Source organism: Rattus rattus, chromosome 5 (genome assembly GCF_011064425.1).
Source record: "Rattus rattus isolate New Zealand chromosome 5, Rrattus_CSIRO_v1, whole genome shotgun sequence".
NCBI classification, from domain to species: Eukaryota; Metazoa; Chordata; class Mammalia; order Rodentia; family Muridae; genus Rattus; species Rattus rattus.
The window spans coordinates 23,171,066-23,191,668 of record NC_046158.1 but is presented as its reverse complement, the minus strand read 5'-3'; positions in this window follow the sequence as shown (position 1 = coordinate 23,191,668).

The window sequence follows — 20,603 nt, the reverse complement described above, 5'->3', positions numbered from 1 at the left end:
TTCTTTGCTACAACTTAAGACTCCAAGGTATACTGTGGAAATCACTGGAGCATGCTTGCAGATCAAATATATGCAAATATCCCTCAGTGGCACATATGTTCCTAGAGGCCTCCCCTACACCTTCTTTTCAAATAAAACCTGTTTCAGATCCAAAGAACACTTTATTTTTATTAATGCAAACGTCCGCTAACAAACAATTTTTATCCTTATAAATAAATAGACAGGCCAACCATTCTCACCTACTAACTTTCCCCAACCAAAATGGGAGAGCTGGGCTGCTAACTCCCAGTACCAACTCAAAGGTATTAGGCAATCCACTGGGGAGAGAGGCCCACCTCCCCACCCCACCCCCATCTGTTGACTAATCTTGTTTAGAATAATGAAGGACTTTACAGCCAGTATCTAATCTTCGCAGATCCTGCTAAGGTAGGAAAGGAGGAAATCTTATCTCTGTTCAGCAGATGAGGAGACAGAGATTCAGGGAGGTCGAGTGACAAGCTCACATTTTAAGTGGCACCTTCTGTACTGATGTAAGGAATGACAGACGCAAGGAGGGCCCGGAGGGTAAGTAAGCTTCGACTCCTCTACTCCTGGTCCCTTTGAGAACCTGTATTATTCTCTAGTGACCATGTTAGCCCTCCATACACTCTTGGGAATGCGTGCAGCGACTGTGAAGTCAAGGCCTTGACCTCAGCACCAGTGACATCAGGTGCAAATGAACTGAAGCCACTGAAGGAAAACCTACGTAGCCTACAGCAGAACCGGACTAATCACAGCCCTTCCAAATCAGTGTGGAAAGAAAGGACTATTTTTCACAACTTCATGAAGTTTCATCCTCCCTCCCTGCCGTTTAAAATTTATTTTGTTTTGCTAGCAAATCCTAAAATGTATAGACTCAAAAATAAGAGAGAGCTAGGAGTTAAAAAAAAATGGGCAGACAAACATTTTATTTTAAAGAACAAAACGAGTGAGGTCAAAGTGTGCAGAAGCTGAGAAATCAAGCCCCGTAGCAACCCTGTTATATAAAGTGATTCCACACTTGTAATTATACTGTGTATCCACACAGTAAAAATAAGGAAAGGCTAATAGTCAAAGGGATCCATCTCCAATTAATGTCGGACATCCTCCTTTAAAGAAATTGGGTCCGTTGTTTCTTAGGGAAAGTGAGGGTGGAAATTAATTCACTCACAGTGAATGCTCCCTGAGTTAAAGCACATGATAAGAGAGACGACCACAGCCCCCAAGGAGGCTGGGGAGAGCCGTATCTACCACACAGGAACAACTCCAGCCTGAGAAAGAAGGCAGCCCGGGCTATCTTTTGGAATGCAATTACCCTGCAGATCACCAGGCAAAAAAAATGCAGGAAGCCCAAAACAGACCTGCCTGCCAAAGGACATTTGGACAAGAAAACAGAAATGTTCTCAGAGTAGCGTGACATCTCCTTCTACCTGCTTACCTACTCCAATCTCTCTTCAAACTTTGCGTACAGCTGTAAACCTTTAGACAGGACAGAACAACAACAACAAAATTTGTAAATCAACCCCCAAAAGGCATAAGGCAGATCCACATTTTAGTATTAAATGAATGGATCCTGAACTCTCAATCCGGGACTACTAACGTGTTTAAAACCCAGCTCTGAATGTGGAGAGAGACCAATTTGCCTTTCTGGTTGGTTCCCTGTAATGGCAACAGGCTCACAGAGCCAATTAGCCAGCTACACAATAGGTCTTCCAGAACTGCCACGGACCACATCTGAGGAGCCCATACTGAGTGGGACCCAAACCTGGGGGCTTGTTCTGTCCTCACTTGCACACCATGGCCTTGTGCAACTGTTCCAGCAACCCACAAGGACTTGGCATGGATTTCCCAGTGTGTCGCCATGGCTAGGGCTAAGCAAGAGCCAAAAATGAATTAGGTAGAGACAGGAGGCTCCAGGCACACATTCAGCAGGTGAATTTATTTGCAAATTACTCTTCTTAGCTTTCTCATATGGGATTCTATTTAGACACTTGGAAGAAAACCTCATCATTCTTAAAGCAATATCTGGTTTCCACCGTTGGTTCAGAGCCAGTTAGGCAAATGTATCTATTAGGAGAACCCTTTTTTAAGTTATTATGCATTTATGGTGGGTTTACTGGTTTCGATGATGGCAATGTTATTGTTAGGACTGAGTCAGGCTAAGACATTTTGTTTTCCTGGAGATTTCTCTACCATTTAATTCCTTATGCCCCGGTACACAAGTGCCCTTCTTGATCATTGAATTCATTTGAGTAAAAAAGCCTTCTGGGAAAGCCATCTTTTGGGATCTACAATGTCCTCTGTGAACATTTAAGACATGACATTATATTGACATGTAAGTCCATCAGAAATTGGACACTAGATTATAGCTTTAATATTTTGGGAGACTAACGGAGTGCTAATAGCTAAGGCAGTGACTCTCCACCCTGACTTTGTAGTTTCCTGGAGTGCCTCGAATTCCTCCTAGGTGGTGAAAAGCAAAATTACAAAAAAAAGAATTTTTTTTTCTGAAGAAAATTAATAAAATTCTGTCATTAGGGATCAGAAGTCAGTCACCGTGGGACTTGGAAGTTCGTGAGAAAATAGGCAACAGCAGTCATTGAAACGCCTCAAAGCTTAAAACCCAGTCTGTACTCCAAAAGTTAAAAGAAGAAAAGAAAGGAATTCTATTCTTGTTCTTGGGAAGTTCAATTCTATCACATACCTTATGACACACTCAAAAAGGAACTAAGACAAAACCCATTCCAGGACATTTCCTCTAAAAGAATGCAAATAAGGTGGGTCACATATTTTCATGAATAAAATAAACTCGATAATATCTAATAGCACATTACACTATTCAATGTGCCTAAATTACAGTTGTACTAAGAAATGAGAAAATCTCTGGAATGGGACCAGGATTGCTTTTTAATTGTCCATTAGAAAAGGCAAAAAATAAAATCGCCTGCAATGATTTCCTTTTGAGATCATTCACCTTATTTTTTAAAACGCGAAATCAAAAACACTCTGTGAGGCTGAGGGATACAGGCAGGCAGCTGTCTGCTCTCCTCTGCTCAGACACAGCAGCTACAGCAAACCCACAGTGCCAGGTTGAGACTGGCTGGGCGACTCGCACCACATATAACAAAACCTTTACTTCTCCACATCGAAGGAGCCCGCTGAGAACATCTCTCTCTCCACCTTTTCTTCGGAATCGAGGCCTTTCTATTTAGGGATGTTCTTCCATTGTGTGACAGAGTCCCAAGTCCCTGAAAACACAATGACGATTTTATTTTCACATTAAAATTCCTCTCCCAGGGCCATATTCCATGAATGAGTGGCTTGTAAGACACACCGCTAATAATAAAATCTGCCAACTGTGCCAACACAAGTGTAAGCAGAGCATGGGAAAGCTGAGGCTGGCTAGAGAGTCTCTCCCGTACCTCCAGTGACTGATGCCTTCCAAGGAAGCTATGGGGTCGCCTGCTAATTTATGTGCGTACACGCCAGGAAGGTACTACTTTTGAAAAAGTGAAAATAAATAGCTCCCGCAACCCCTTCCTTGTCTTGAAATTACTATTTCTATTAGAAAATAAACCTGTAAACTCCATCTGTTAGGGTGCTGGAGAACCGCAGAGCACACCGGTGTGCGTTGAAGGATCAGTCTTACTCGCAGAAAGGAGGAGACTGGGAAGGAGAAGGTCATTCCCATTCAAATTCAATGCCATTGTGAAGTGCTGCAAAAAAAAAAAAAAAAAATCAGATTCATCAAGAGTGATTGCACACGTCACAAACTCAACTCATCTGACCTCTCCAACACTTGTGCCCTGTGTTGCTGTCTCTAAATTGTCCGGATTCCAGACCAGATGCTGCCTGAGAGTTCTCTCGCCCAGTGGATTAGCCAAGACCTTGTTTTTGTTTTGTTTTGTTGTTTGTTTGTTTTTGCACTTTCAAATCTCAGGCTAGTCTTTCCTTTGCAACAACCACAACAAGCCCACCACCAACAAGAGGCTTTTAGTTCAACTACTCAACAGTTATGTAAGAAGAAAGCAGTTTAACTAACTGGGAAATAGCTACATAATATATCTTATTCTCTATACCATTTACTCGACCATGTACGAGCTTCTCCCTATAATCACACTCTCACTCCCTCTTTCTTCTTTTCATCCTTCTTCATTTGGCAAATACTGGTTGAACACCTACTATGTTGAAAGCACTTGGTTGGTACAGAGTTTGCAGCACCAGATAAAGACAAAGGAAGTCTCCTCCTCTAGCCTGAATTCTCATGGTGACATGGAGGTAGAAATAAAACAAACAGATGCTTCACATTCTAAACTTCAAAAGCACTGTTGAAGAAGATGAACGTGGGGGAAAGGAATATAGATGGATTTGGGGAAGTTTTACTTTGTCTGAAGACAACAACCTGTCTCTTAAGAAATGACAGAAGGAGGCCAGGGTTAACAAGATGGCTCAGCTGGTAAAGGCGTTTTTCTGCCAAGGCTGAAAACCAGAGTTCGATCTGTGAGACCTAGACCTACAAGTAGAAAAAGACAATAAATTTGTGCAAGCTGTCCTCTGACCTCCACACATGTGTGGTCTGCACATGTGCATGGACACACTTGCATACACGCACACATGGGAAAATGAAGTAGTCATGGCACATCACTTCTGCTTAGTTGTCCCAGGAAGAACGGGACGCTTCAGTTCTTTTTTTAGAGAGGCACTTGGGGAAAGAAAAGAGGAACAGGGGTAAGACAACAGAAGCTCAAGGAGAGCCTTGTCTACTGAGTGAGTTCCAGGACAACCAGGGCCACAGAGTGAAACCTTATTTTAAACTGCCTTGAAGAGAAAGGAAGGAAGGAGGAGGAGAAGGAGGAAGATGAGGAAGAGAAGGAAGAGGAGGAGAGAAAGAAGAGGAGAAAGAAGAAGAGGAGGAGGAAGAAGAGGAGAAGGAGGAGAGGAAGAAGAGGAGAAAGAGAAGGAGAAGAGAAAGGAGAGGAGAAAGAAGAGGAGGAGGAGAGGAAGAGGAGGAGGAGGAAAAGAAGAAGAGGAGGAGGAAGGGGGAGGAGGAGGAGAAGGAAAGAAAGAAGAGGAGGAAGGAGAAGAGGAAGAGGAGAAGGAGGAAGAGAAGGGGAGGAGAAAGACAACAACAAAAATGAAAAGTAGGTAAAAAATGTCCTGAGCTGAGTCCAAGGAATATGATGGAAGATAATAAATTAAGTAAGCAAAGGAAGAAGCCGGGGCTCTTGAGGGCTGGAATCTATTCTAAAGACAGTAGTGAGCTTGCAGAGGATGTTAGACAAGGTAATCCCTTGTCATGAATGCAAGGTTGGCTCCCTGAAAAACTTGATGAGAGAAGGTAAACTGAGAAAGAAAGGAGGGCTGTAAAACAAGTTGTCCGAACTTTTATTTCAACTCGAGAGGATGGTGGGCCATTGACTACAGTGTAGATACTTGTAGGAACTAGATCTCATGAGATGGAGATTCACTTATGCTGCCTTATCCCTCTGCAGGCCTTGGACTCCTGGGAAGTAATCGCATAGGTCTATGTAGCTCTTGTCTATCTCCTGTTACATCACAGTATTCTGATCCTGGCCTCAACTCTGTGCCTCATGCCCCATCTTAAGACCCAATTCACCTTAGTCTTCTCTGGTTGAAGCTCTCGTTAAGAATAATGTCCGCTACTAATACCCATTCTTTCCATTTGTTATCATGAATTCTATCTTCTACTCTAGGTCTCCTGGATTTAAATAGGATTCCAGTCTTAACAGACCTTTTCAGACCCCTATGTCTCCACCTCCCAACTGTTCCCCAGAGCTCACCACCCCCTCCCACACTATGCTACCCACCCAGATTTCCTCCTCATCCTCTAATGGAACCCCTTCCACAGCCCTGTCAACCCATAAAGACTCGATCAAAGATCCTATTCTTAAGGGAAACTGTTTTGACCACACCTCTCTTAAAGACTCTGCATTCTCTGTAAACTGCTGTGTGGCAGTCATGCGATACTCTGGGATAATTACCTAAACTCTCTCCTGCTTACCATGAAGGGATAAGGAAACAGGCCAGAGAAAGCAGTTGCCTTAAAAAGTGGTCAAGATTCAGGAAGGCAACACACCTAAAATCACCATTGTCTTGAGTAAAATAAGGTTGTGTGTTGGTGGCATGTGTTCATTAATATCAATTAGTGTTTCTTGTACAAAGTGTGAATGTAGATCACAGCATAGAGCATTCTGTGCATATGCTTTAAACATAAAGACCTTATCACTGCTTTCTTTCATGTCAGTATTCATGCATGATGCAGTTGCTCATACCTTTAATTCAAGGACTAGGGAGGCAGAGGACAAAGGAGAATCTCTTTCAAGGCCAGCCTGGTCTCTATAGTGGCTTCCAGGCAGCCAGGGCTACAAGGTGAGACTGTTTCTATATGTATATATTGCTCATAGCCACAGTAAATAATAAACATTGATGGTGCTCCAGGGTGATGAACTGTGTAGACTCTTATCACATGTATTTGCTGACTTTGAGATATCACAGGGACAACAGTGGAGAAATGATGGTGAAGTATATGGATCTGAAACTAAGTTGACAGTGACTATGGCTTACTTGTTTCAAAATTGAGCACCAAATGCCAAAATAGGAATAATAACTAGGTTAGAAGACAGACTTGTGACAGAGTGCATGTTTAGTCAAGAGAGACCCTGATATAAACCCAGCACAAGCCAGAGCAACGCAAACTTGCCGGCACCCTGGACATCTTGGTTCACAAAGTGTCACCTATGCTAAATAGGAATTTCTTTTCTTTTCTTTTTTTCTAAATAGGATTTTTCTATCATCTCTCTAAACATGATTTTATTATATTCCTTGTTCCTAGGTAATCACAAACCAAACTGATTATAAATGTAATTTATTCCATCCTACTTAAAGAATAGCATTTTTCAGTAGCAATGAACTAATATTAAAACTCCAGAACAGTTCTAGCAAGTGTAATTCATCACAGCAATCTCCGCTCAGCCGTGCTACCACTTCTGACCTACCCTCACATCCTCCCATTTTCCCTTTACTCCCCTGAGTATTTTACCATTTGCAAATAATATTTGGTGGTCTCTGTTAGCCGACAGGATGCATCTTCAGACCCTAGTCAGCAGCACCATCTCCAAATTGAGCCATTTAACCACAGGAGTTCCTGTCCCATCCCTTCACTCATTCACCTCTTCTCGGTTCAGTCATAGCACAAACTTTTCTCATCGACTTCTGAAGAGACTAACAAAGACCTCGTTCTGACCCAGCAGCACAAAACCCAGGCTCGTTTCTGATGCGGCGTCCATTTAAATTCTGTGTTTCTGGGTCACAATGTGAAATATCTTGAACTCTGATTAAAAGGGGGGGAAAGGTCCAACTCTACTCGGAAGATTCATCTATCCTGTTGTCTGATTGAGAAACTACCTAAAGCATACTCAATCCGAAAGAAGTGGGTGAGGAAACCACCAAGATAACCATGAAATCCTGTTTCTGAATTTCTCCGTGCTCCACTGCCTCTCAGGCCTTCATATCTAGGGCCTCTTGGACCCCATGTATGAATTCAGTACCTGTTTGGCCTTTTGGCCTTTGTCTTCCTCTTTTATATCTCTCTACTTAGCTATTCATACTTACTTCTCCATTACTGATCACAGAAGTTCAAAGCCCATGACCCCAAATAAAAAAAACCATTCAGTTCTATTTAAAATAAAAAGCGTCTTGCAATTGCACCCATCATTTTCTCTAGAACAAGACCCTAAGAACACACGAGTTCTTACATCTCCTGACATTGTACCCTCTGCTTCGAGAAATAGTGCATGCATTACAATCACGGTATTTCTTTTTAATCCATCAAAATTGGTTGGGGCCACTGCTTTTGCTTGCCATTTTGCCGACTGAGAATTAGGGCTGGGGAGAGTAATGGGTGAGAGAGACCCATGATATCAGAATACTTACGTAACAGTGAACCTTTCCCTACATGACGCAAAACTGATTCCGATGGAGAAGATAAGAGAGCAATTCATTCTTAAATTGGAAAGTAGAGTAGGGAGCTTAAAGATTCCCAGCTCTTGTATGGTGGCCAAGAACCATCTGTGAGCACAGATCCAGAGGACCTGCTACATCTTCTGACCTCTGTAGACATATGCATGCACATGGTCCATGTCCATAAATGCAGGCACACACATTTACAAATAACTTAAATAAATGTGCCAGAGAGAGAGAGAGACAGAGAGAGAGAGAGAGAGAGAGAGAGAGAGAGAGAGAGAGAGAGAGAGAGAGACACAGTCAGTTTTTAGCAGGGCAGTTTTACAAAGACAGTTGGCAGAGAAAACAAGAGAAACACAAGTGAAGACAGAACAAGCCAGAGAATGAGAAGGAGCCAGACGATTAGAACCCAGTGCCAAGGTACATATGAGGCTAAGCAGAACAATTCAGTGAGAAGCCCAGAGAAGCCAGATTAAATCAGTCAGCTTGGAAGATTAGATTGTGGAGGTTAGAAGCTTCCAGGCCTAGGCCTAGGGATAGAGAGAACAGGGAAAGAAACGCTCTGGGCTCAGCCCAAGCTGTGTATTCACATGGGTACGGCTCTCATCTCATTCCTCCATCTGAAGAGATAAAAGCAAAGTTTACACTGGAGGGGTCATAAAGAAAACTATATATTTTAAATCAATATATATTTTAAAACAATGGGGTGGAAAGATGACTCAGCAGTTAAGAGCACTTGCTGATATTACAGAGGTCCCAGCTCAGTGACCAGCACCCCTGTGCCAGCTCACAACCAGCTGTAACTCCAGATCTCTCTACATGCAACAGTCATGTATATGGTACATGCAGGCAAAGTACACACACACACGCTGCACACGCTTTTTTACACACACTCTCTCTCTTTACTCTCTCTCTCTCTCTCTCACACACACACACACACACACACACACACACACACACACAAAAAGGAATAAAGTCATCTGGGTTAGATGAAGCAAAGATAAATAAAAAGATTGTAGGAGCCCTAAGCACACACACCATAGGGAGTCTTTCAAATGCATATATTCACACAACACAGCACACACACACACACACACACACACACACACACACGGGGGAGTCTTACAACAAGGCAAGGCTCATGCAGACAATAAGGAAGCAAACACTCAGATAATCAGGCTATTGTTTCGAGCAACAACACTTACATGGTAGTCATAAATAAAAAACGGAAACCATGATCTAGGTGAGAGGAACATGTCTTCCCAAAAGACAAGCATCCATGTTTAGTGGAGCTAAGTTTCAGGGTTACATACCTATTGTCTTGGCTTGTGGGAGACTGACGAAGTGGGATCACTTGAGCCTAAGTGTTCAAGACTGGCCTTAGCAATAGTGTCAAAGTCAAAGCCAGAGAGGGAGAGACAGAGACCGAGACCGAGAGTTTAGGGAGGAGGGAAGCAGGAAGGTCTAGAGTAGGAAAATATTTAAGAATCACTAATTAAGGTGAAGGACAGCAAGACGCCCACAATCTGTTCTTCTTGCAGGTGAGGGTAAAGTGGCCAGAATTTAAGCCCATTATTGAAAAGAAATCTTAAGCTCTGTTTATTCCACAAGGCTGGACTAGAAACTGCTCTGACAAGTGCCTATCTTGGCAGATTCAAATTATTTGGAAGAGCACAAACCTTAACTAGTAACTTTTCTGACCCACTCTATGGTCAAAAAGCTCACAAAGCACCAATGTAGGTGGTACAAAGAGTTTGCCTCTTTCTGGTTAGGAGATGACAAATCAACATTATCCACAGTATAAGATATGGTTCCTGTCAGACATCACAGCTGGAACATAAAAGGGAACATCAGGAAAACATGATTTTACTTCAGGAGAACTGCTCTACTGGTAGAAATTTGGGGTGTTCAGCACATGTCATGGTTAATCCAGGAAAGAAGTTTTAGGTTCTTCAAATCACATAGCACAGGACGACTCTCTCTCTTAAATCTCATGACAGTGACATTCAGATGCATATCTAGGATTAGACTATTTGGAGCCAATTCATAAAGTCATACTTTTATACTGAGAGAAAAATACCAACAACCCCCTCTTCTATTCAGGATAGGAGCTCCTGCCAAGTCCTACCACTTCCTTCTGCAATATCATGGCTAATAAGAACAGCAAAGGGGTGTGTTCAACATGAGGTAAAGCCAGCATCATTCTTCAAGAGGGAGCACTGAGAATACAGTGTCTGCTGTGTGCTGACCACTGAACATCCCCCGTTACATCTGCTTTTATTTCTTTGGGTTCCCAATGCTGTCCTGTTCTAGCTACTGTCCTGGGAGTAGCATTCAAGCAAAGCTGGAAGAGAGTAGAAACCCTCCTTCAATGCTGCCAAAGAGCATGCATACTGAGTTTAGGGACATCACACTTGCACCCACTCAGAGAGGATGAAGATAACCTCATCTGACTGCAGGAGGACCCTGGAAGGCCTGCTTGACTATGGAGGGCCCAGCATCTCTGTCTTGTTTTAGAGTGGAACTCTGAGAGAGTTCCAAACATGAATCACTCCTGATCAATATATTGGTGCGATCTCTCATATTCATGCCTGCCTCCCGCTCCCTCCCTCCCTCCTTCCTTTCCCTCCCCCATGAGACAACAAGAATGTACCATGTTGGTGAGAGGTGACAGAGATCAAAGGGCAAACTTACCCAACTTGTTCCCAGGTGTTAGCCCTGGGACTAACACTGTTACACTCAATTCCACCCTCAACCTTTTATTTTCTCTCTTTCTCCCCTTCCTGTCCCCTTAACCTACAATGGTATTCACACACACACACACACACACACACACACACACACACATATACACACACACACCCCATTCCTATCCTGCTGAAGCTGAAGCCAGGTACAGCACATAACCTCTGACTCTCTGACTCAAAACTTGATTTGAGAGTGGTTTCACAGTCAAGAATGAGTACTGCATCACCAGGATGTGTTTTAAGTGCTCTTTTCAAATAAAGCTTTGACTGACCAAGTGTAGAGCGGATACAAGAACTAGACGAAACTCTTTCTACACAGGATGTCCGACCAAGATTTCAGAGTAACTCTTTGCTGGAAGTTTCTCTTTGTTCTCCACGTCTCAGAAGTCTACAAAACCCAACTGCATGTAAAACAAGGCCGACATTTTGGAGTGAGCAGCCTCTGTATCCTGTGGGTAGACAGGACCACATGACCTCCCAAATCTGATCTTTCTCTTCTCGATCGTGGCCTCCTGATAGATGGGGTTTGCCTGCATTCATCTCAGCCATGGACTCTGCTCATCATGGATGTACTGAAGAGTTGCTAAGGGAATACTAAAGAGAGCCTCAGAGGTAGCCAGCTATTAAGTGTATATTCAGCAACCAGGCAGCCATAGCCCTTCTGATTTCCCTGAAAGTCAAGCAGTACCTGATTGCTTCCTCACCAAGATGAACTCTTGCTTCCTTAAGAGGATTTTTAAGGTGGAAGGCAGAGGGGGTGGGGGCGGGAAATGTGGGGAGCTGAAAAGTCCAATCTGTCCAGCTCCATTTTAGAAGAAAGGAAAACTGAAAAGTGAATGTGTTTAGCATGAGCCATTTCCTGCACTCAGGAGGGAAGAAAGCAGGCTAGGAGCTGTGTGCAGGAGGAGATCCGCACTGGTTTATCTCTGACCTGCAGCTTAGCCCCAGTGTCTCAGCTGCCAAAAAGCTCCCATTCAACGTTGTGCTGAGTTCATCAGTGCTCCACGTGTCAGGATCCTAACAGGAAAAAGCAGGACAGACAGTCTCTCCATTCAACTGCCTGGGGACCCCATGACAACTCAAATCCCCTCACAGACCGTCCATATCAACCTTCGGCAGGTCAGAGCGCACAACCCCTTCAGAACCACAGGCTTAGGCCCACACCCTTCCTCTTGTCAACATTGTCGCTTTAAACAGAACATCGAGCCTTATCACGAAACCTGAAGTAAGTATGACAATTAAGATGGATGGCAAAGCCTGCTTGTGCCTCACAATTAACAATCACTTGGCAGCAGGCTCCACACAACTGTTGGGGAGTATGGCAAGAACTTTATCCCCGCTTAGTGCTGCATTAGCATATTTAGTAGGCTGCAAGACATAATTCCTAAGATATGAACATATTTTTTTGTCTTTTCAAAAAAATCTGCAATTAAGCTATAATATGTAGAAATTGCACCAGGCAATCAATGTGCAAATACCACGGGGGAGCTGGGCAACGTGGACAAGGAAAGAGGACCCCCTGGCACTACACACGTCCTGGCCCAGTCTCCTTCCAGCCCCGTGGAAGCAAGGACACAGCAGCGCACCATTGCTGGCATCTGGTGCACCTCTGGAAGCCGCAGCTCATGCCTTCACGTTTAAGCCTTCACCTTTTGAAAAAGAAGATCCCGGTGTGACTCTTGTGGTTCCCTAGCAAACATGGCATTTTCTCAGAAGGTGGTTGTTTTGTTGTTTTGTTTTGTTTTACATCTCCGAGTAATAGGCGATGTTGATTTAAAAAAAAAATCAAAAGGTATTTCATTCTACAAACATGAAGTCTCTTCCTCAAACTTTCCACTGTTTTTCCTTTGTGGTTGACACATCTTCCACACTGGTGGATTTGGGACCTTGTGTGTCAGCTTACAGCAGGCTTTAAGACAGGCAAGCGAGCTAAGCTAAGCTGTCTGACCTCTCCAATAGGCTCGATCGCTGCACTGGCTTGGGCCTCTGGTCTAAGTGGGACCTGGGTGGGGGCTGAGGAGGGAAAGAAACAGAGCCAGATCTTTCTGAGATAGCCAGGACTTTGTCTTTCTTGACATCTGAGTTGCAAGAAGCAGGATATCCTGCCAAATACTTTACAGTTGTGAGACCCACCTTGTGACAAAGACACAGCTTAGGCTGAGGGACTCAAGGGACATAGATGTGGGGTTCTGTGGACAAGAAACCTCTCCCCTCGCAATACCTCCTTGTAAAAGAAAATACACGCAGAAGTTTAGGTGAGCAGCTCCCAGCTGCACCAAAGCAAGCAGATGAACGTAAGAAGCGCCATGTAACACACAAAGTCTTTCTTTACAAAACCGAAAGAATAGCAGCTTAAGGCACCTGGCAGTCTTGGCACGCCAAAGGGAGAAATCTTAGCTGTGACAAAACAAAACAGGTGCACAGGTATAAAACTTTTCGCTTTCCAATAACGCCCAGCTCTTCACTGGAATGCTTTGACAGGTGCAGAAGTTCAAGTTACAGTGGGGAGGCAGCAAGTAAATACACAGCATTAGCGTCTGACGTGCTTGCTGTGCACCCGGGGATGTTAATAACTGGCAAGGTACACTAATCTCTGATTGCAACATTTGGTTTACCTTAATCTGGAGGGACAGCTGTATTAAAGAGGGAATTATACTAATCAGTTCAAGGCCCTTGCATATAAAACTTCCCATTAGGCTTAAAGTACACCGGCTTATGCTCATTCTCCAGGAGCCTCGCATCTGGTTCTGAATACGGCTGCCTCTCATTTGCAAGGTACAAACCGAAAACAAGGGGGGCGGGGGGGGGAGAGGGCGGGGGTTGACAGTTGCTGGAGGATGGGTGATAGAAAGGGAAGGTCCTAATTCTTTGAAATTTTTAACAGCACAAAACTGGCTTCTAGGCATCTTAATACTAAAAGAAAAAGAAGTGGGGGGGGGCGGGGGGATGGGGGGGAGCGCAGGTGTTATAAACCCTAGGCCATTTTTTCCTGTTACCGGAGGTGACCAACATAAAATAAAATTGATGATGTCAGTCAAACCCAGCTAAGCACAAAGCTTGGCTTTGTTATCGTAAGTCAGAAGGTATGATAGGCCACGCCATATGGCTCTAATCCGCCTCTATCTCCCATCACCTAACAGTAAACCTTCATGTAGCATGACCTTATTTGGCTGGTTCCAGGTTAGGCCTGCCCGAAGGGGATTTTTTTTTCTGTCTCTGCTCGATCCAAAGGTTTATGTTGATTTTTTTTTTCTGAGCCCTGCAAACTATAAATCCGACTGATTACTCTGCACTCTTTTGCTTGACTGAGCCCTTACAATCAGACAACCCCGTTAACAATAAGCTTCTAATGAATCAAACATCTATGGCATTAGTTTCACCTAGCTGCCTCTTTCCCATGCATGCACTGCTTTGTCAGGACCTGGTTTGATGAGAAAAGCTAGTGACACTTGCTTTACCCATTGATAAACAATCCGGTAATGAGGGGCATAACCAAAATTACCTAAAACAACCTGATTAAAAATGACAAGCGAGCCTTACTCCTCACTCTGGAGTGAAGGTAACCCTCACACTATGCAGGAGAAATAATGAGGTAAAAGAAAATCTCTCCGCGCCGAGGGGTTTACTTCTGAATGTGGGCTCGTGAAGAGAAGGAGGTCTTCAGTGATGTTTTCAGTTCTTTCTGGTTTTGTGACCATCAATAATGTCAGGGGCTCCGACAGCCCAATGCTCGCCTGTTACACTTCTGAGATGCTCTCTCTTTCTCCCCTGCTTTTTCTTCTTATGTTTCCTGGATGCCCAAACTAATAGTGAGACCTTCACGTTCGTTTTCAAATGGGAGCTTAGTCATTGAGAAACTCAGGAGTTCAAGTGTGATAATTAGATAAATACAATATGATCTAAAGAAAACTCCTAGCACACACGCACACAGACACACACGCACACAGACACAGAGAGAGAGGGAGAGAGAGAGAGAGAGAGAGAGAGAGAGAGAGACAGAGAGACAGAGAGACAGAGAGACATAGAGACATAGAGACAGAGACAGAGACAGAAGAAGAGAGAAATAATTTAAATAAAGTAGCCAAAAATATGAATAATATTGCCTCCATAAAAAGAATAACCTAACCTTACCATGGACATTGACTGAGGCCTTTTTATTGCTATCACCCAGGGGACCTTGGCAACTTGAAAACAAGCTTATACCCATGGGAGGCCAGGCTCTTGTGAAAGTTTGATTCAAAGACAGAAATGTGTGGGTTTTGCAATTGTGTGGCAGCCTGTTGGGAGGGTTTCCATCGGTGCACAGATGCACTTGAAAATCAAATATGGACATGGGGAATGTTTTTTGGAGATGGAAAATGAGCGCTGATGACATGTTTATACTTCGCAGATGGATCCAGTACAGAACCATTTTTTTTGTAAAGAAACAATATCCACCATTTGCTATTTTTTTTTAACAACTACAAAATGGTGGCCCAAAACGTGACTACTCGATCGCATACACCCCACCTGTTCCTTGATCTTACAACTGTCTTCCAGCCTGAATGTAATCATTGACTGTTGTAGTCTTAGTTTTTCCCAAATGTTATCCAAAAGAATATGAAAAAAGAAATACAATACACAAAGACACTTGGAATGGCAAAAGGACTTAAAATTAATTTGCTGCATATGAAAATTTGGAAGATGACAAATGCTATTAAGTAACAAATGCTGAATTCAATCCTAAAAGATGCATTTTCGTATTGGCGTATTTTCTCTGTAAGTCTGATATTCAATCAATTTTTGAGTGTCTTCTTCCAAGTGTCTAGAACACCTCCTTTATTTCCTCCTTTGTCACTCCAATGGCCTCTCAAGCATCTAAACTTCTGAAGGATGCAAACATTTACCATTGGGTCAATGATACCTTATTGGTGACAAATAGTTTGTGCTTCTAAATATCAATTATGGCAACAGAAAAGTATAGCACACATATAGGATATTTGTCTTATAAGATCATCCAAAACATATGCCAGGCCAAGAATATTATGGATAACAGTAATTGCAGACTTGGCCTTCTCAAGGTACGTCAACATAATGAGAGCCCACTTTACTGTCAGATCAGTAGCAGCACTGTTTCAGGTGTGAAATACTGATGAGTGAATCCATCTCCAGGATGTAGATTTCATCCCCAAATCATCGTTAAGAAGGATTGATATGAAATTTTAAGATACTTTGGTTCATATAGTACTTAAAGTCATATTTAAAGGAGAGATATTCCACACACATTTTCAGATCTGATAAATGAATCATTTTACTTCACCAGATTATATTCAGTCTGCTAATTTTTTTTCTTAGTATTGGTAACTGGGCCAAACACCTCCTGATATCTGTAGGTTTTTGTAACCTACTGAATTCCACAGCAAACCTTTAGTTAATAATATTTTCATTCTGAGAACTAGGCTGAGGTTAAAGAAACAAAATATGAATCTCAGAAAGTTATCAGACAGCCTGAAACTACATATCAAAATCTTTGAGACTATATAAAACCAACATGATTTCTTGGTCCGGCATCTCCTGGGAGTATCCTGGGCATCGCTCTGAAGCTCTACAGTCTGTAGTTCTAACATCTTGTTATCATCCTGGAAGAACAAAAGCCCGTGCACACCTTTCTAAATAAAATCTCACTTTTATTGTCAGATCTCTGGTACATGTAAATGAGGTTGAAACATTTTATAAATCGTTAATTTTTACTTAGACATATAAAAAAAGTTTTAGTTGAAAGCCCATTATATTCTTAGAATCTTATAGAAAATCTTATAACTTTACATTCATTAAAATTAGAAGGATCAAGAAAAGTGAAAATATGTCTTTTCAATGATTGGCGTTAAACATCTTCCAACAAAAGCAGGGCACTGAAAGATAAAGACTCAGAAATCTTATATTTTGACTTCCTTACTTTAAAATATTAAGAAAAGAAACTTCAAGATAGAAGTTCACATAACCGGAACCTTTCTGAAAATCCTGTTTTCTGAGGCTTGCTTGACTCCGCCAACCACTCTTTGCATAGTCTGTAAGGACAGTTTACGGTGCACTGCCTCCATGCTGCCAACCACTTACTCTCTGGGACGGGCATCTCTTCTCCACCCTGCAGTGCTGAGAGAGCTCTGTGCTCAGAGGGTAAGCGAATAATAAAATAAAGATTAATAAGCTTGATTCTGCCAACACCTAAATCATTGCGGGGGTAAAAGGTCAACACCTTTTAAAGGTCATTAGGCCATTTTAAGGTCTGGTTTGGGTTGGATTTAGAGAAATGGGTTGTGCTTTGTTTGTTGTTGGCACAGGACCTCATACCCCGGGCTGGCATTGAACAGGAATCCCCTGCTTTATCTCTCAAGTACTAAGATGATAGGCATGTACTGTCACCCCCTGCTTCAGCCTTAGACCATTAACTAAAAAATTAGGTATGTGATGATGTCACCAGATCCTGGTGACAAGGACAAGTTAAATAACTTGCATAAATGCTCTCAGCCAAAGTACGGTTTACATAAAGACATTTAGGATGTGGGAGTCAGATATATCATTCTGAGTTACTCTACTAACCTCTGGGCTATTCGGCCACATCATGACTGTGAAACTGTTTACCATCCAAACACATCTAAGAATTAGAGTCTAATTGCATTTGTACATGATGTAACCCAAAACAAAGAAACTTTGATCTGTATAATTCCATGACTGACTACCCAGTGTGAAGTAGGGTACCTAGGTGCTTCTGTAATTAGGTGGGTCTTTGTCTCAAGTCTTTAGTAACCAACTTAAATTTAGCTGATAGACAAACATACCTTCAGCATAGAGAGTACGATGGCATACCACTCACTCTATGAGTAGGAATAGAAATTCTGGGAGAATTGAGAATTTGGTCAGTAAAGCACACAGAAACGCCCAGAGGTCTCATATCTCCACCCACATAAAAGAGGGAATACTAATCAATACTAATAACTGCATATTCTCCTTGGAATCTTCATTTCCCCTTCCACATTTTTCTGTGATTTCTACTTTTATAATCTATGAATTATAAAATTATTTGACAGAAAATAAGGCAACTGTGTACAACCTCATGATCATCTAGAATTTTGGGGGAAGATGAATTTGGAATAGAAAATTAAACTTCTTTATTTTTATTGGAAAACATAATGCATGTTCATCATAAATATATGAAATAAAGTAAATAATAAATACACTAAAATATTACTGCTATGATGCCATGTTAGTCTACAACCTTATAATTTTGCCTGTGCCAAATGAGGCCACACTCGGCATGACTTTTTGACCTTATTTGTACACTCTATGAGTGTGTTTTGAATATACTTTTCCTGACAATAAAAATAATCATTTTCTTTGCCATGACAGTAATCTAAGCCAACTTCAACACTCACCTCCTCAGCTGGAAAACCGTATGAACTCAGTTCTGGCTGCCACTCCAAATCATGTTTCCACCGCAGCCACAACAAGCTATTTAACTACAACTCTGGTCCCGTCATCTGCTCTCACTTTCTTAAAATTCCTTGAAGAAATCTCATTGTCTATGTCAAGATTTCTTAACATCGGCACTGGTGGTATTTTGAGACAGGTAATTCCTTGTTGTAGAGGGCTGTTTTGCGCACTGGAGAAAGGTTAGCCACTCATGTGCCTCTGCCTATGAACTGTCAATAGCATCCTCAATCCCATCAATGACAACCCAAAGTAAATCCAGGCATTGCCAAATGTCCAGTAGAAGCCTAAATAGTTCACAGATGAACATCATTGACCAATGAACAGATTCAGTGAACAGATCTTTAGCATGGACCACAGGGACATATGCCGATCTGGAACTAGTTGGTTCTCAGACATCATCAAAGCACTTTACTTTTTTACTACTCTTCCTCCTCCTACTCCTACTCCTCCTCCTCCTCCTCCTCCTCCTCTTCTTCTCCTTCTTCTTCTTCTCCTTCTTCTTCTTCTCCTTCTTCTTCTTCTTCTTCTTCTTCTTCTTCTTCTTCTTCTTCTTCTTCTTCTTCTTCTTCTTCTTCTTCTCCTTCTCCTCTTCCTCCCTCCTCCTCCCTCCTCCCTCTCCCTCCTCCTCCCTCCCCCCTCCTTCCTTCTCCTCCCTTCTCTCTCCCTCCTCCTCCCTCTTCCTCCCTCCTCCCCCTCCTCCTTCCTTGTCCTTCCTCCTCCTTCCTCCTCCTCCTCATTCCTCCTCCTCTTCCTTCTTTCTCTCCCTCTCTCTCTCTCTCTCTCTCTCTCTCTCTCTCTCCCCCCCCTCCATAGTACTTTTCCAACTCCACAGTTTGAAGGCATGTGTTCCACCCCACTAGAGGATTTCATACCTGCCACCTGAGCAGGTTTATCGTCCTCTCACTTTTTGCCTACATAACGTCAACTCGTCCTGCAGACTTCGCATGAAGAATTGCCTTCTGAGAGTCCTTTCTAACTCCCTCGCGAGGGCTGAATCCTTTGCCGTGTGATTTTTTTTATGGAACTGTAGATCTTTCAGACTTGTCATCTCTATTGGTATATGAATATTCATTAGTATGATTATTCACTGCCTATCTATCCTTCTCTAGACCGGAAATTCAGTGAAGGGGGTGGAGGGGAATAGGCATCTTTGTAATCTCAACATTTAGGAAGAGTGTTAATAGAATGGTTGCCCAGACTCACTGTCTCTGGTCTAAAAATCCTTCTCTGATGAGATCTGCTTCCACTACTAGCATTGGTCTTGCACTGATATACGTATGTCTTACTTTTCTGGGTCCTTTGTCTCATTTGTATTTATTTACACAGTACCTACACTGATTTATAAACCTTAACCCTAATTAGAGTTCATGGGATAAACATTGCTCTAAAATTAACCATACAATAAGCATTCTGTTTATTGCTTGCATTTTAAAGTTTTCATCCGAATTCAGCCAATTGAATAACGTAATCTATAGGCAAAGGTGTTTGGCTCTTGTATAGTGAAAATGCAACAACAACAAAAAAATCATGTGAGAAGGACTTTAATCATTTAAGCATATTATGAAGGTCTTTTCGTTTTTATTGAGCCCACTGTCAGCTATGCCCATACAACATGCAATATGAAAACCCATTAGGTGTTTCTTTCAGAGGATCCCAGCACTGAAAGCTCCCATTTGTTTGACACAAAGCTCCCATCAGTGACCATGAAATACTCCAACCTGGGTGTGTTGATTTTGACTGTGTTTTCCAGTTGTGGTAGCGCGAGACAAGTATGGTTTCTTTCACTCTTGAGGAACTCCAGTTATTATAGCCACTATAAGAAATCCAATAGAAACTCCAAACGGAAATTCCTACTGTTCAACCTTCATGCTCGAGCCTAACACTGTCACAAAGGTTACAGAAAAACGTTATATACTTACTGCCCTACTGGCAATGGTAACCTGAACAAAATATAAGTTCTATCCATATAAAGTCAGGAAAGACTTGCATGAGTCTAGCTCTGCTTCAGAAAACGCAATGGGATTAAAAATGCTAAATTCATAAAAATCAATCCCAGGACAAGGCTGCAGACAGTTCAAAGAGTTCAACGTTGTAATATTCTTCAAATGCGTTAATTTTTCAGGATGAGAGGGTCTGGGAAGAATTGTCATAGGCTCTCAGTCCTCTTCAAGCTAAATGGTAAAGATGGGTCAGTGTCTGCTCCACCTTCTTGAGAGGAAACTAGACCTTAAAAATTCAGGCCCTCTTTCTTTGCCGATTGTAGTAGCATTGGATGGAATCTCCCTGCTGCCCTTTGTCTCCTGTAGTTTAAATTAGCAAACATTACCATATTTGAAAACATAACATTCCAAGTACTATATCTTTAATTATCTTTAAATTATATAA